Source organism: Dipodomys merriami, unplaced genomic scaffold (genome assembly GCF_024711535.1).
Source record: "Dipodomys merriami isolate MVZ:Mamm:240054 unplaced genomic scaffold, mDipMer1.0.p SCAF_57, whole genome shotgun sequence".
In the NCBI taxonomy this organism is placed as follows: Eukaryota; Metazoa; Chordata; class Mammalia; order Rodentia; family Heteromyidae; genus Dipodomys; species Dipodomys merriami.
Genome location: NW_027206146.1, coordinates 3,013,680 through 3,031,930, shown reverse-complemented (window position 1 = coordinate 3,031,930; position 18,251 = coordinate 3,013,680). Strand labels below are relative to the sequence as shown.

Here is an 18,251-nt window from a genome sequence, read left to right as displayed (position 1 = left end):
CCGAGGCTGAGTTGAAGCCCCATGACCAACCAAAAAAGAAAAAAAAGAAGAATAGAAAATGAGGGGCTGGGAAGGTAGCTCAGTGGTAGACTGATTGCCTTGAATGCATGATGACCAGGGTTCAATTACTCAGCATTACCTAAGCAGAAAAAGCCAGAAGTGTTGCTGTGGCTCAAGTGGTAGAGTGTTAGCCTTGAGCTGAAGGGCTGACGAACATAGCCCAGGCCCAGAGTTCAGGCCCTACAACCGACCGGAAAAAAAAGACAATAGAAAATGAAATATTTAGGCATATTCTCAAGAATATATAGGTCCTTGAACACAATATCCATTTTGGCACTATTCACCACAGCCAAGAAACAACCCAGAAGCTCCATGGTGTCTGCAGAGAAATGAATGACACTGGAGATGGTCGTGTGGAGCAAAGTCAGCCCGGTTCAGAGCAGTGGAGTGAAAGGCCCAACTGTGGATGAATGCATAAAGAAGATGTAGCCTGGTCAGTCAGTGCTGGAGTCTCCGGCCAGAGGTGTGATCTTGGGATACCACCCCTCCCGGTGCCTCTGGCGACCCTTCATCTGGATTTTTCTGTCTGAGGAACAGTTCAGTGCCCAGGATGATGAACGCTGACATGGATGTTGATGCTGAAAATCAGATAGAACTGGAGGAAAAAACACAACTTATTAATCAAGTGCTGGAAGTCCAACATACACTTGAAGATCTCGCAGCAAGAGTAGATGCAGTTAAGGAAGAAAACCTAAAGCTAAATTCAGAAAACCAAGTTTTTGGACAATACATAGAAAACCTCATGTCTGGTTCTAGTGTTTTCCAAACAACTGACATGAAAAGCAAAATAAAGTCAGAGTTCCCTTCTCATTTACAGAATTGCTGCTTCTCTCTTTCCCTCTCTCTCTCCTTTTCCTTCTCTCTGTCCCTTCCCCCTCCCTCCCTTTCTCCCCCCTTTAAAACTTGGGTAGATTCCAAATGTTACAGAACCTTTGTTTGTGGCTTCATTGAGTGTTTATGAAAATAATTTCAAATCTAGGCAAAATTAACTACTTAACAGGAGACTTCCATGAGTCTGTGTATTATGTTAGTCTAAGAAAATGTGCAGATGTATTTTAGGGACTTTATAATTAGAATTGCATATATTTATGAAACTTGAAGATGAATGTTTTATTGAATTTCCTTTCATATATAGGCTTAGTCTTTTACTACACCCTTACTTAGTAAGATATAAAAGAAAATGTGAAAATGTAACCAAAATCATGTACTGAATGCATAGCTTTATGTATGTACCTGTTCACAATTGTGTGCCTCTCCTCCATCTGCCTCATCCTCCCCATTTATCTTCTCCTAAGTCAAAATAGTTTCACATTTGTAAAAGTACTTTGAGTACTAATCACCTGACAGTAACCTAATTTGTAAGTCCTGTAGTCAACCAAAACCTTGCCTAAAGTTTGTCAGTTGTACTTTCTAATAATAAGATAGGACTGATAGTTTCTCTTTAATCATTTGAAAACAGATTTGGGCTATGAAGAGGATTTTAAGTTGAAACTAAATTATCAAATTGAGATCTGTTTAAAAACAAAGAACCAACTTGCTTTTACACCAAATAACCCACTTGCTATCTGAAAAGGTAAGAATTTTGGTTATGGGCTGCAAAGGTGGCTCAGTGGTAGAGTGTTCGCCTTGCATGTATGAGGCCCTGCGTTGGATTCCTCAGCACCACATAAGAAAACAAAAGGCAGAAGTGGCGCTATGTCTCAAGTTGTAGAGGGCTAGCCTTGAGCTGAAGAGCTGAGGGACAGTGCCTAGGCCTAGAGTTCAGGCCCCATGACCGGACACACACACAAAAAAAGAATTTTTGTTATGTATTGATTAAAAGTAGAAAGTCTCAGGTGGAGTCTGCTTAGCATGGGAAACCTGCTTTCAGACCTGAGAATGGGGCTTCACAGAGACCTATCTCTGAGAAGGGGACTTCACCGAAGTCTACCTCAGAAAATGGGGCTTCAAAGAGACCTATCACTGAGATTGGGATTTCACCAAAGTCTACCTCAGAGAATGGGGCTTTAAAGAGGCCTACCTCTTGGAAAAGCTGGCAAGCCCCGGGGAAAGATGTGTTTCTGTTCCTGGTTTTCTTTTCTTCACTGTATAGGACTGCCTATTAATCTTTTACTGTTCCTGCTGCTCATTGTACTTACTCATGCTCAACGTTCCCTTATTCAACACTCTTTCTTAAAAGTGTTGACGACTCCAACATCTGAGGAGTGTCTTAAGAATATGACTAACTCACCAGAGTTAAGTGCTACCATAAAAGCCCCTCTTGTGGAGGCTAGTAGACAAGTCATAAGTAAATATAAAAGTATTGGGGGCTTCATGACATCACTTCAGCAGAAGGAATAGTTTGTAAGAGATTTACAAGAAGCTGTAGGCACAACTAGAGCAGAAAGAGTGTATGGCTATTGGAGACTTCCCTTTAATCCTAAAGCATATACAATAGACTCATATAGATATCCTGTAGATAAGACAGATGTAGAGGGATATTTAGACCAAAAGCTAAATAAGATTCCTAAAAGGTTGGTAGATAAAAGGTGGCAATGGCTTATCAGAGGAAAATGGTGGGATCCTCCATTATCTAGAGGACCCCAAAGACTTCCCCCAGATCCATAGCCTTTAACAGGTGTGTATGATAAGGATGGCAATCGCTGGGAAAACTACTTAGGAGAAAAAACTTCCTATTACTCTCTTTCATTTACTGAGAGACTTGCTAGATCTAGGCCTCCTTGGTGCTTACTATTAAAGAAGAAACAAGAAAGATCTTATAAGACAGTTAAGGCCTGTATAGAAAAGAGTAAACGATTATGTGAAAGGGTTATAGAAAAGACATTATGAGCTTAAATTTGATATATGGCCAGATTTAACTAAGTATACTGAATATCGTGATTTTGGGCCACAAATTGGGAACCCTCTAAGCACAATTGCTTAGAAAAGATTTAAAACGTATAAAGTACAAAACTAAACAAAAGTAACTATGAAGTACTAGAGTTCATGCCTTTCTGTTCAGCACCTTGCCCATATGCTCTGGTTAATGGTTAATTGGTGATAAACATCGAAACTCATTGTATTTCTTAAAAATAGTGGTAAAGCCGAAAACAAGTGCCTATTGTCATAGCTCATCATCCAAAAAACAAGATCAGGCGACCAGCTGGTGACCACCCAAGAACGAAGCCTTGCAGCAAGATTGTGTAACCTTTTGCCCTTTCTCATGGAGACTTTTGCTATAAAAGCTTGTTATCCTCTACATTAAATCACACTCAGCATCCACTCCTCTTGTGTGTGAGTTGTCTGTTTGCCATCTCCCCACCTATTCCAGTTCCTCCACTAGGTGTCCTCCGTTGTCCCGACAGAGCCTGTCCACGGCAAGTAATAAATAATGTGATAAAAGTAGCTACCAACTCCAAATGTTTTCACTCCACATTTGTATTGTCTCTGGCACAGAACGGATTTTCCAGGGAATATATACCTAAATATATGAAAATTGGTTAAGTTTGACTGACCTTACATATGCCACATGCTATGCTATTCCAGCTCTAGGGTTTGGTTGCAAGATTTAACTGTTGTACCTAGTTAATTAACTGTTAACAAATTCCTTGAAGAGTGTACTGGTATTAGAATCATGAATAAGAGAATTTTACATTTATAAGAATTGGTGAGCTCATTATTTTTATCTCACTCTGTAAATTCAACTAATTTGTTCTTAGAATTTTAGTCATTCTCATAACTATTTCTAAAAATTTAGTTCATAGATTCCATTTGGTAAAGGAATCAATATTTCCCCTGTCTTTGTTTGAAGAAGTGAACCCACCTGTCTTAGGGTGGGTGGATCACAATGTCTGTCTTACCCATCATAAGAAACTTCTTCTGAGTGAAGCTGAAGGCCCTGTCTTAGGTTGGTCAGAGTGGCACCACCCGTTACCCGTCTCTGGCAGCAGTTCCTCTCAGGGGGAGGGGGAAGGATTCGTTTATATAGAGCTTGATCTTATGTAGCTGGCTGGCATAACTCATAAGAGAGTTTGGAGTGCATGTATAATACAAGGAAGGCATAGAGAAACCATCAGTAAAAGCATTCCCAGGCCAAGGAATGACATTAGCAATCCTTTGACATAAGTCAGGGAAGGGATATAGTGTTGAAATTGTTTAAACAGGTTTTTTTAGCAGATTTTGCCACTTTAGAGTCCAGAGGTAGGGCTTATGTAGTATTATGAGCAAGCTGATTAAGATAATGGGCTGTTTGTATATTTTGTGTTAGTGTCACAGCAGCTGCCCATGCAGAAGCAGCTAACGAAATAAAGGCCAAAACATCAGCTCCAAGTAGCCCAACAAATCGATGAGGGAATGCCAGAATTTTTATACCAAATTTTAGAAATATTTACAGGAAGAATAACAAAAGATGATGGCTTAACAATACGTATGGATTTAGTTATGCCGCTATAGAAGCAATTAGTAAAAGAACAATTAGAACAGGTGACTTAAAATAATTAGCTCCTACAGAGATATTAAACACTCAATACATAATGACATCGGGTGGTGATACAGAACTCAAAATATTTTTTAAAAGGGATTAATTGAACCAGGTTATGTTGTTGAGTGCAGCCACCAGCATACAAACATGATTTGAGGATGCCCATTCATCCACCACAGTCCAAGATTGTACCTATTAGTAAGATTAGCTCCAGACCAGTCCATTAATTGAGAGTTAGTTTCAGAAATATTGGCAACAAATGGCTGTACATCCCTGCACCTCATTGGATGAGGCTCTGCTGTAGATACTACTATTTGTGAAGAATTAATGCAACAGGGTATCATATAGGATGGAGAAGAATTTGCATGCACTGGGTGTTCATTTGAGAAAGATGTCATCTGTATATTGTACATTTGAATTTTGTCCAGGATCCAAATTTTATAATCGTGGATAGCATTATAATACAGCCTGGAATTGAGGCTTTAGAGCTCGTGGTAGAACAAAAAAGGAATTCCAATGTCTGAAGCTGAGATATTTCCCATCTTGCTGTGCTGGATGAAGGGATCCGGGGCTGTATTGTATGCTGATCTATTGACATGAATGAGTACTTCAACTCCCTCCCAAGTTGTAGGGTGCACAATCGGGGAATCTGGCATGTAAGCCCAATGTGTCATCATTTGTGTCATCTGAATGAGCCTCTAAAATCCTAATGCAATGCTCAGGCAACCAGCGGGATTTACTTTCTTCCTGCAAAATAATACAAACATGTCCTCAACCCCATGTTAAAACCGGATCTGGCCCGTGCCCGATCACCTGTTAAAGGATCCTTCCACTTAACTTGGGCAAAAGCTCTTTGCCCTTTGATCTCTTTTTTTTTTTTCAAAAACTGCTGTGCTGCGGAAAGGCCATTACAGTCTAAGCTTAAAAAATTTAGTACAAATAAAGTGTGAGAAGAATATTAACAGGAGACAAGGGTTATAATTATCCCCTTTTAATTTAAAATTTTGGTGTTTTAATAGCCAGTTGGCTTGTTTAACAATTTCTTGTCCTTGAGGAATATAGGGAATACTGTAGAGTGAAAAATCTGGTAAGAATTATAAAAAGTTTGAAAAGCTTGTCCAACATATCCCGGACCATTATCAGTTGTAATATATTTAGGAAAACCCATAGTGGAAAAGCAGTGTGGGGAATGAGCAATACAAAGTTTGCTAGTCTTCAAAGCAAGAGGAGTATTTATACTAAAATTCAAGTAGGTATATGGTAACGTGGACAAAGCGAAGCCATCCAAAAAAAAGGTATCAGGCAGGAGTTTAGTCTACTTTTTCCACGGTGGAGGTGGTCAGGGGAATGATGTAGATTTCCTCCAGAAGACTGTCAGGCTGTAGCAGCAGCAGCAGCAGGGTCTCTCAGAGGCTCCAAGGGACTGTCACACCTCTTGCAGGGCTGTAAATTTCTACACAGACTGGTTATGGATACAAGTAATACATAGGCTTGGCTGGCTGTGGCCCCACTAGTTTTTAAGACTATTTAGACGATAACCCAGGACAAATTACCAAGATGACAACCTTTTTAAATAGACAATTTTTTTTAATAAGGATGACTTTTTTAGGCAGATATACAGGGCTCAGGCCTGTAAAACTATTTTTCATGTCTTTTTTTGTCTATTTTGTCACTTTTTTTATGACTTTGGTCCCTTATTTAAAAAGGGGGATGATGGGTGAAGATTCATCTGTAATTTCTTCAAGCTGACTCAGGGATGTTGATCCTACCTAGCCAGGAACCTATACCCTTAGTCTATTTTACAAAGAGTTTACCAGGGTTATATGTCATTAAGAACAATATTTTAACTTTTGACAAATGCACAGACTTTTTTTGTTTTGGCTACAGCAGTGTAGCTTGTTTAGCACTTTGTTTTGTGAAAGCACCTTTAGGAATGTGACCTCTAGTGACCCTAAAAATGTCTAAGTCACCTGTGCAGACCTTTATACAGATGTTAATAAAAACATACTCTTAGGTTTACAAACATTTTTCTTGAGCAGATAAATTTTATGTAGCTGGCGTTAGCTCAAAGGTTATTGCCAATTAGGGCTTTTGGCACATACAGGGGTTAGGATTTAAACTTTCCCCCACATTTTATAACTTTAGCTTTTTAGTACTATCACAATTTTCTGTTCCTACAAAGTAGATAGTCATGGATATTAGGCATGCTTACAACCTATCCTCCCATGACCTCCTGGCTCTAACCAGTTTTTGAAGGGCCACGCACAAATGACTCTAGGATTTGACATTTTTGTCATCCAAGCAATGGCTTACTGCCTCTGGATGCTCCTCCATTGCTCTTGTCCCAGGACTGTCTTTCTACACTGGGATAAATGTCTCATTTGTATTTTCCTTAGCTGGTTGCTGGACATGAACTCGGGCCTGAGTGCTTTTCCTCAGCTCTACAACTCAAGGCTAGCACTCTGCCACTATGAGTCCCAAAGCAACTCTGCTTGCTCTTTCAGCACTCTGCTGGCTGAGTAGAGGTGACAGTCTCACAGGGACCTTTTTCTGCCCGGGCTGGCTTTGAACCAGTTTGCAGATCAATGAGTCTTATAAAAAGCCACTTTACGCCAATTAAAAGCAACAAGTTGGTCAACATAGAAGTAGCTTTTAAGCATGCTCTTACCTGAAACTTATTAAGAGCCAAAGTCACATCTGACAAACTTATAAGAATCCTCTGTGTTTTGTTCTTGGCTTGCTGGAAACTTAAAAAACCTCTAAGAGCAAACTGGAATAGTAATTAAGCAATTATTTTGGTAATCCTAATTTTTCCACTTTGAGACAAATGTTAAGAAGAATTTTACTTTTAAGCTTTATATACAGAAATCCATTCCTATTTTTAAGCCTCCTATTAATCTCTTTTATTATTATATATTTTATTTTTTAGTTATATTTTAAAAAATCCCTTAAAATCTCGAGGCCAACAGTCACTCATTGTCTCTTGGCTGTTTGGTTTAAAATAGATACACATTAAAACTTTTGAACTCTACTGACAATTTTTCTTAATGCAAAAATTACAATCATCACTGTACCAAGAAGTGAAACTTAACACATTTATGACTTTTAAAAACATATCCTAATTGTAGAATATCTTTGAAAGCAAGTCACATTATACAAATACATTTTTAACTCTCTTTTTAAGTCCAATGGGCAGTTTTAGAAATACTAATCAGATAATCACATCACTAATTTTTACCATCATGTTTCTAGTATTTATCTGCACAGAAAAAGGACAAAACAAAACTGGGACACGTGGCCCCTCCTATGGAATGGGAACACAACTAATCTCAATCTTTAGGGTAAGATGAACTGCGTTTGTGCCAGCTTGTCCTCTTTTACCATGTGTGAACTCCTCCTATGGCCCATCCCACCACGTATGATGAGCTGAACTTCACTTTTACAAGTTTACCACTTACGCATAAAGATAGGTCTTTTGTTGGCTTTTTAGTTTTTTCCTTTTCTTATCTCTTGGTTTTTGAATGAAAATACACATTTTAAGACAGAACAGGTTATGTGTTTTATATTTAAACTTTCAATATTTATCCCAACATTTTAGCTAAGAGAACTAAATTCCAAACATACAATGCATTTTTGTTAAGCCAGATAACTTGATTACAGTGGAAACAGCCTTATGCATTTAAAAACGCCAGATTTTTTAATTTTTTTATGGCAAAGAATCCTTAAAAAGTCATTTAAAACAATGTGAAAAGTCTTTAAAATTTTTGGTAATGTCCAAACCTCATAAGCTTTAAATTTTATCTTAAACTTACCCAATTGTTACAGCACGCTGATAATTTGTATCTTGAACATGTTCACAAACACATACAAAACACGCACAGATCTTAAAGCATGCAAAAATCAAAAACAATTGTATGTACAATGAAAACTGGTACCAATTCTAAAACAGAACTAGACAAGACAACAACCAAAGGCTGAGTTGGGGGCTAATAGGCCCCCAGTTTATCCCTACGTCAGAAAACATAACAGAAAACACACTGAAGTAAACAAGAAAGACAAGTGGCCAAAAAACAAAATCAGATCTCAGTGAATGGGACAACATCTCACCACCCATTTACAAGTGGGACTCAAATCCACTTACCAGGGGACTCAAACCCCGTCTACTCACCTCCGGAAGATTTTTCTTTTCGATTCCTGCAAAGTTGACCCAGGAGCCTTTCAAGGTGGAGGATTCCCAGTCATCTTGGGGCAAGGGAAAGAAGTCCCTAGTGGTCGCCCCTCAGACTGAAAGATTCTGCCCAATACTAAGACCCCCTGGGCCAAGGCCCGAGGCTAAGATCTTGCTGGTGTCACTTGCAGGTGGTCAGTGGCATTTTCATCCGACTGCAAGTTCTCCCTGCTGGCCCTTTTAAGTTATTGTTAGATCCTCCAGGTTTTTCACTCCCCACCACTCCCCATTTCTGGATCCAGAGAGGGTGGAGGAGGTGGCAGTGAAGGGTAGAAAGGGGGTTCAGTTTAAAGTGTAAGTAACAAAGAAGGAGCTAGAGAGAAACAGATATTAAAAGGGGGTGTTAGCCAGCCTCCTCCGGGCTCTAGCATCAGGATGAATCTGAGAGAAGAAACATTCCAAGAATTCCAAAATACATACACACAAACATTGAGACAAAACACATTTACAACATGCGTGTTGTAGACTGTCAGACAGAAAGTGCCAAACTATTGACAGGCCCAAATGTCAGCAGTAGTGGATAGTTTACCCTGAAGGGGATCCCAGGGACGTGTCCCTGCGGCCCAATTGGCTGTCTTATAGCGCGTCCACCAAGACTCCTGCCAACCCCAATAGAGAAACTGCAGGCTACACAGATACCAATCACAAAGCAGCAATGTTTTAACTTACAGGCTATTTGCATCATAGTGTCCCTGAATCCTTTCTTCCTTTTTTTTTTTTTTTTTTTTGCTAAGTTTCTAAACTAAACTAATGGTTCCTTACTCAGGAAACCAGTGACATACTTCTTTCTTTTTCTTTTTCTTTTTTTTTTTTTTTTTTTTTTTTGGTTGGCGGTAGGGCTTGAACTCTGGGCCTGGCCACTGTCCCTTAGCTCTTCAGCTCAAGGCAAGCGCTACCACTTAAGCTACAGGGACATTTCTGGTTTTCTGGTGGTTTATTCGAGATAGGAGTCTCACGGTCTCTCCTGCCTGGGCTGGCTTTGAACAGTGATCCTCAGATCTCAGCCTCCTGAGTAGCTAGGATTGCAGGCGTGAGCCACCAGCAGGGGGCATGGGGACATACTTCTTGACAAAGCAAATGAACCTCTCTAATAGCCTCTGTCCAACTTTCACTCCTCGAACATGAAGCATGCCCTTAAGAGCCTGCACTTATAACGTGCAGCTCTTACCTTGCCCCATAATTTCTTACTCCCAACTATACTTTCACCTACACTCTTTTTCCGGGCGCGTCTTCTTACTTTAGTGGGGGTCCTCTTCCTTGATCCCAGATTTTCAGTCCCCTATTCAGGCGCCACTTGCCGGAGCCTGCCGGCAACGAAAGGGAATCCTGAATTAGGGGGCAAGGAGGAGAAAAATAAAGACATAAGACAAATGATGGGGTCAGCAGCAGCTCAAGACTACAGCATCGTCTATTTTTAACATTCCCTAATATATACTATTAGTAGTAAATCGGTAATGTAAGGTTACAATAGTCCAGAAAAACAATGAAAATTTCAATAAAAACAGAGTGCAGTAAAACAAGACAAGGCCAACTGGTAGAAAGTAAAAAAAATTCTAAAGACATAGCAAAGCAATCCCGGGCACCTGGTGTTTTTTAAGTAAGCCAGCTCCTTGTACGTGCCTTCAAGTGAGCACAGGAGTCAAGATGACCTTAGAGCTTTACTGTCGACTCCGAACAAATATCAGAGGTAATATTAACATATTATACTAGGAAATGAAATCCACTAATATAGCTTAAGGTTGCTAGATTTGAACTACTTTAATCATTGGATAATCTTATGTGTTAGTATATGATTTCATGAATGACTTTAACTATATGAAGATGTAATAGTCATACTGCAAACATTTTGAATCCCTTTTGTGACTTAAATTTACAAATATTTAAAATTGTGTTGCATTTCTGCTTTGCTGTTTAATGAAAAGATGTTTCACGCAAAAAAAGAAGATGTAGCCTATTTCCATCACAAAGTATGACTAGGCCAGGAGCAAGAAGGAAATCCTGTTATGTGCTGCCACATCTGTAGAACTACAGATTGCTGTGGAAAATGCAAGAAGTCAGACACAGAAAGGCAAATGCACTTTCTTTTTTTTTTTTTTTTGAAGTTTGATCTTTTATTTTTTATTGTAGAGATACTATACAGAGGGTTACAGTTACATGAGTATGGTAATGAGTACACTTCCTATTGAGCATTGTTACCCCCCCATTGTTTTCCCCCTACCATCCCTTCCCTCCCTACCTTCCCCGAGGTTGTTTTTTTTTTATTGTGATTAAGTGATTACATAATTTCCCGAATTTCACAGTATTGTGGAATAATGATGCTCATTTAAAGTCACAAGTTCATTCTAACGTTCCTGGAGCAAATTGTCTATCACAGTCTATAAAATATAATGGTGTACACATGTTATACACCATACATGTGATCAGCAGCATGGGAATATTTAGTAGTAGTTCGACCAGATGAGTGGGAGTTCTTTGTTTCTTAAGTCCTGTTAGTTTTGTCATATCACCTAACATTTTGGATTTAGCATACACTTATTAGGGAGACCATGTACCGTTTGTCTCTTTGCTCTTGGCTTACCTCGCTCAACATGATTCCTTCTAGCTCCATCCATTTCCCTGCAAATGCCATTATTTTGTCATTTCTAATGGCTGAATAATATTCCATTGTGTATAGATACCACAATTTTTGGATCCATTCATCTGTGGTGGGGCATCTGGGTTGTTTCCATATCCTAGCTATTGTGAACAGTGTTGCAATAAACATGGAGATGCACGTGTCCTTGTATATTGGTTCCTGTTGTTCAGGGTAGATGCCTAGAAGTGGTATGACTGGGTCAAAAGGGAGGTCAATCTTTAGCTTTCTAAGGACCCTCCAGACTGCTTTCCAAAGTGGTTGTATAAGTGTGCATTCCCACCAGCATTGTAATAGGGTTCCTCTTTCTCCACATCCCCTCCAGCATTTGTCATTGGCTGATTTGTGGATGTGGGCCATTCTGACTGGGGTAAGGTGGTATCTCAGGGTTGTCTTTATATGCATTTCCTTCACCACCAGGGATGATGAACATTTCCTCATGTGTTTCTTTGCCATTTTTATTTCTTCATTTGAGAAGTCCCTCTTTAGTTCCCTTGCCCATTTAGTAATTGGTTTGTTAGGTTTGGGAGGGATTAGTTTCTTGAGTTCCCTGTATATACAGGATGTTAACCCCTTGTCTGATATATTACTGGTAACTATTTTTTCCCAATTAGTTGGTTGTCTTTCTAGCTTGGGTGCAATAGATTTAGCTGTGTAGAAGCTTTTTATTTTAAGGTAGTCCCATTTGTCGAGTCTCTCTCCAATTTGTTGTGACCCTGGGACGCTGTTCAGGAAGTTCCTTCCTGTGCCTATTAGTTCAAGTGTCTCTCCTACTCTGTCCTGCAGTAGTTTCAGAGATTCAGGTTTAATGTTAAGGTCTTTAATCCATTTTGAGTTGATGTTGGTGCATGGTGATAGGCTGGGGTCCACTTTTAGTTTTCTGCATGTGACCACCCAGTTTTCCCAGCACCAGTGGTTGAAGAGGCTGTGTTTCTTCCATTGTATGTCTTTGGCTCCTTTGTCAAATATCAGCTGGCTGTAGGCCTGTGGATTTATTTCTGGATCTTCTGTTCTGTTCCATTGGTATTCTGGTCTGTTTTTGTGCCAGTACCATGCTGGGTTTGTTATTATAACTTTGTAGTAGAGTTTGAAGTTCGGCATGGATAACCCTCCCATATTGTTTTTATCTCCTAGAATTGTTTTGGCTATTCTAGGTCTTTTGTTGTTCCATATGAGTTTTTGGACTGTTTTCTGTATTTCAGTGATGTATGTCATTGGGATTTTAATAGGAATTGCATTGAATTTGTATATTAATTTTGGAAGTATTACCATCATTATGTCAGCCTATCCAAGAGCATGGGAGGTCTTTCCATTTCCTAGTGTCTTCTGCAATTTCTTTCTTTAACTTTTTATAGTTTTCATTAAATTGTTCTTTTACATCTTTGGTTATGTTAATCCCTAAATATTTTATTTTTGGGGAGGTTATTGTGAATGGGGTTGCTCCCTTTATTTCCCTCTCTTCTTGTACATTGTCAGTGTACAGGAAGGCAACTGATTTTTGTGGGTTTATTTTGTATCTTGCTACTTTGCCGAAGTGATTTATGATTTCTAAGAGTTTGGGGATGGAGATTTGGGGATTGTGAAGGTATAGTATCATGTCGTCTGCAAAAAGGGAGAGTTTAACTTCTTCTTTCCCTATACAAATCCCTGTAATGTCTTTTTCTTGCCTTATTGCCCTGGCTAAAGGTTCCAGGACTATATTGAAGAGGAGTGGAGACAGTGGGCATCCTTGCCTTATTCCTGATTTTAGGAGAATTGGTTGTAGCTTTTCCCCATTAAGTATAATATTGGCTATTGGTCTGTCATAAATGGCTTTTATTGTTTTTAGAAATGTTCCTTCTATTCCTATTTTCTCCAGAGCTTTTAGCATAAATGAATGTTGAATTTTATCATAGGCCTTTTCTGCATCTGTCGTGATAATCATGTGATTCTTGACCTTGGCTCTGTTGATGTGTTTGATTACATTTATTGACTTACGTATGTTAAACCATCCTTGTGTCTCTGAGATGAAGCCTACCTGGTCATAGTGTATATTTTTTATGTGTTTCTGGATTCTGTTAGCTAGAATCTTATAAAGGATCTTTGCATCTGTGTTCATGAAGGAAATTGGCCTGCAATTCTCCTTTTTGGTTGGGTCTTTGCCTGGTTTGGGGGTGAGTGTGATATTGGCTTCGTAGAATGAGTTTGGGATAGCTCCCTCCTTCTCTGTTTCTCTGAAGAGCTTGAGGAGTATGGGTATTAGTACTTCATTAAAGGTCTTATAGAATTCTGCTGTGAATACATCTGGTCCTGGGCTTTTTTTTTGTTGGAAGATTTTGATAGCTTCCTGTATCTCGTTGTAGGATATTGGCTTATTTAATTGGTTTACTTCTTCTTTGCTCAGTTTGGGCAACTTGTATTTCTCTAAAAAATACATCCATTTCTGCCAGATTTTCTTCCTTTAGAGAGTATAACTTTTGAAAGTAGTCCGTTAGAATTGTTTGGATATATTGGGTATGTGTTGTGATTTTTCCCTTGGCATCCCTAATCCTGTTAATATGGGTTTCCTCTCTTCTTTTTTTAATTAATCTTGCCAATGGGCCATCAATTTGGTTTATTTTTTCAAAGAACCAGCTTTTTGTTTGGTTTATTTTGGCTATAATTTTCTGATTTTCTAATTGGTGAATCTCTGCTCTGAATTTGGTTATCTGGCTTCGTCTAGTAACTTTAGGTTCCATTTTTTCTTGTTTTTCTAGCTGTTTTAATTGCAACGTGAGATTATTTACTTGGTCGGTTACCATTCTCTTGAAGTGGGCACTGAGGGCAATAAATTTGCCCCTCAGGACTGCTTTTGCTGTGTCCCACAAGTTTCTTTGTGAGGTGTTTTCATTTTCATTGAGTTGTAGGAAAGGTTTTATTTCTTCTCTGATCTCTTCCGCTACCCAAGCATTGCTAAGGAGTGTGCTGTTCAATTTCCATGTATTAGAGAAATTTCTGGGGTATGCTTTGTTATTGAGAACTAGCTTGATTCCACTGTGGTCAGATAGGATACAGGAGATTATGTCGATCCTTTTGTATTTTCTTAAGTTCCTTGCATGAAGTATGATATGGTCTATTTTGAAAAAAGTTCAATGAGCTGCTGAGAAGAATGTGTACTGTGTTGTTTTAGGGTGAAATACTCGGTAGATGTCAGTTAATTCTGCTTGAAGTATGGCCTCACTTGATTTGGTAGCTTCTTTGCCGATCCTCTGGTTGGTAGACCTGTCCTTTGGTGAGAGTGGTGTGTTAAAGTCTCCTAGTATTATCGTATTGGGATATATTTTATTCTGTAAGTTTGAGAGCATTTGTTTAACATATCTGGGTGCACCTATATTTGGGGCATATAAGTTGATGATGGTAATATCCTCCTCTTGGATTGTTCCCTGTATTAATATGTAGTGTCCATCCTTGTCTTTCTGTACTGATTTTAATGAAAAGTTTATTTTTTCGGACATCAGGATAGCTACACCTGCTTTCTTACTGGGGGCATTTGATTGGTAGATCCTTTTCCAACCCTTCACTCTGAATTTGTTTTTATGTTTGGCTGAGAGGTGAGTCTCCTGAAAGCAACAGATGGATGGGTCTTGTTTTCTGATCCAGTCTGCAGTTCTTTTTCTTTTGATTGGCGAATTAAGCCCATTCATATTAAGATAAAGTATAGAGAGATGCATTGTTGTCCCTGTCATTCCATTTTCCTAAGTTTTTCTTCTTTCCTTTCCTCCTGTGCTTGCTCAGTTAGACTTTGAGTAATGCCTGTCTAGGGCAGATCTCAGTTCCTGGTTGCTTTCTTCAGGTTGTGTCCCCCCTCTTAGAATTCTTTGTAATGCTGGATTAATGTTTATGTATTCATTTAGTTTTTCTTTGCTATGAAAAATTTTCAGTTCTCCATCGAATGTAAATGCTAGCTTTGCCGGGTATATCAGTCTGAGTTGGCAGTTATTGGCTCTCAGTGCTCGTATGGTGCTTTCCCAGGCCTTTCTTGCGTTCATTGTTTGTTTGGAGAAGTCTGCAGTGATTCTAATTTTTTTCCCATTGTAGTATAGCTCCTTCTTCATTTTTGCTGCATGCAAGATTGTTTCCTTATTATTCAGATCTATCATTTTTACTATAATGTGTCCAGAAGTGTTTTTCCTGGGATCTTGCTTGTTGGGTGTTCTATATGCTTCTGTTATGTAGGTAAGATGTTCTATTTTGAGGTGGGGAAAAATTTCACCGATTATCTTGTTGAATAGGTGTTGCATTCCCTTACTCTGAAATTCCTCACCTTCATCCACTCCAGTTATACGAAGGTTAAATTTCTTGGCATTATCTGCTTGCTCTTGAATTTCCTTTTGGTTTAATTTGAGTGATTTTTCCATATCTATCACTTTTTGGTCCAGTGGGTGTATTCTGTCTTCTGTATCTGACACTCTACCTTCCATTTCGTTCACTCTGTTGATGGTGGCTTCCATTGTGGTTTGCATGGAGGAAGTAGATTCCTTTATGGATTCGATGTTGGTTCCCAAAGCACTGGTCTCACCTCTTAATGAGGTGAGATCAGTATGCATTACCTCTAATTTGGCCTTTATCTCAGTTTTTACTGAGGTTTGTGCAGCTTCTATTTTTGCATGCATCTCTTTTGGTAGTTCATCCTTGTGCTCTTTCAATTTCTGATCTATTTCTTGCTTTATTTCTTGAGTCATTGCCTCCAGCAACCCTTGGATGTAGCTTTTGTCTTCCATTCCTGCTTTGCTCCCACTAGGACTCTCCCGTGCGTGGCTGCTGGCTATTGAGGATAGCTTGCTGTCCTGGGTGGTGGTAAACCTTGTAATTTTTCTCTGTGATTATCGCATGGGGGTTCAGGAGACTAATCTGCAATTTTGTTTTGGTGTGTCTGTCTTTGCTTGGTTGCTGATTCTGTATTGGTAGAGAGAGTCTGTGCCTGATCTGGGTTCTGTTGGGAGCCTACTTCCAGCTGCTGGTCTGACCTACTTAGGATTCTTGGCTCTCTGTTGTAGATCGCTGCCAATTCTCTCCTTTGGAAGGGTTGAGCAGCCTAGACTGCTTGTGTTTGCTCCTTCTGGTGCTCTTGGCAAGATCAGATGCTCTGGATGCACTCTCCCAGATGTTGGAGTCTTCTATGGGCTCCTGCTGTGTTTTTGCATGTTTGTTTGTTTTTGGCTGGTTGTAGTCTTGAACTCTAGGTTTGTGTGCTGTCCCTCAGCTCTTCAGCTCAAGGCTGGCACCCTACCATTTGACCTACAGCACCACTTCTGACTCTTTTTGCTTTTGTGATGCTGAGGAATCAGATCCAGGGCCTCATGCATCCAAGACTATCACTCTACTGCTGAGCCGCCTTATCAGTCTGAGCTCCTGCTTACTATCAGATGCTGGTGGCCTGTGTTGTCCAATTCCCAGCCTAGAGTATATGGGTGGGGTTTTGGTGGGGTTTGGGCTTCTCATGTCCTGAGCCTCCAGGTCTTTTGTTGTCACAGGCGTGCTTCCCAGGGGGTACAGATCCTTGTTTTTCTCCCCTCTGCTGAGGCATATGCACAGCTTTTGACTTCAGTTGGGAGGAGTTGGTTGTGTTGTTCAGGCACCAGATCCCGAGGCCTGATTCCGGTCCCCCAGCCTGAGTGCGCCAGTTGGGCCTGTGCTGCTGTGTATACCACCTAGGTTATGCAGCCTGGAGCACACAGTTCAAATTTCTTCTACTGTTGGTTGTGTTTACCCAGGGCACTTTTCCTGGCTTGGATGTTTTAGCTCCCTACCAGGGGTGCTCTTGCTCTAGCCTGGACAGCAGAATGTGCTCCATGGGCTGGTGGAGCTCTTGAATAGTTCCCACTTCTATGGGTCCTGTGGTCCGGGTGTTGGGGTAGGGAGTCTGGATCAGGGTCTGGGGATTCCCTCCAGCTCTGGTCTCCCTTGAGGGATACACTGTCCCCTGTGGGGTACTCAACCTGGCGCTAGTTGTTTCTGTGTGGTGTAGGTCATCAGTTGTTGTTGCAATCCGAGTTCAGTTGGGGTGATTGTGGGCTAGGCTGGGCTGTGGTGGCTCTGTGTGATCCTTTTCTGCCTCTGCCTCTGTCGAAGCTGTCGGGTCCACAGTGTCCTCGCTCAAGCAGCTTCTGCCTGAGCTGTCCTTTAAGATGCCAGCCTGGCATTTTGCTCTAGCCCACAATCATGATGCAGTAATTGCTAACAAAACCAATCCTGCATGTTCTGCAGATGTGAGACTGAGGCTTCTGCTTTTCTGTCTGGACAGCACCACTTTTTCCAAATGACACAGCGCCTGCCACATGCAACGGGAGAGGCTACCAGTCAGTGCAGTCAATTTGGCCTAAAAACCTCTCCAAGGAGAGAGCAAGACGAGCATTGGCTTGAGTGAGCCACTCAACGTCTGCCACCCGAAAAGGAAAAAAAATGGAGTGAGGATCCGGGCCATAATGCCTTTGGGCTTGGGCCCTTCCCTTAATAACAGCATCTGCGAGTTGGTCTGCCTGAGAGTACACCCTAGATTTGCCCCCATAGGGGAGTGTGAACCCACTCTAATGGCTCCCCCCTTTGAGTTAAAACTGCAGAACTCAATGTAACACCTGAAAACAACCAAAGGGAAATGGACTCAAAAATAGAATACCTCCTCAGGGAAACTTCATCCAGGGCTTCTTGGAATTGCAAAAATATTGCCCCATGGCTGTCTGTAATTGTAATAAAGTCATGGGGCGTCCTGTCTTTTAGCAGGGCAAATAAGGGCACAAGACTATCTTTAGGGACAGGAACCCAGGGCAACAGCCAATGATTTCCCCTAAAAGGCTCTGAAGTTGGGTTAAGGTCAGAGAGGCTGGAATATCCAGCAAAGGCTTAAGGGCCTGGCC

At 40.4% G+C, this 18,251-nt stretch overlaps 2 pseudogenes; both read left to right on the top strand.

The window, feature by feature from the left end:
• Positions 1-18,251, top strand: part of LOC138812426 (voltage-dependent calcium channel gamma-2 subunit-like) — a 351,801-nt pseudogene that overhangs the window by 214,002 nt on the left and 119,548 nt on the right.
• LOC138812375 (short coiled-coil protein B pseudogene) lies at positions 611-17,917 on the top strand (annotated as a pseudogene).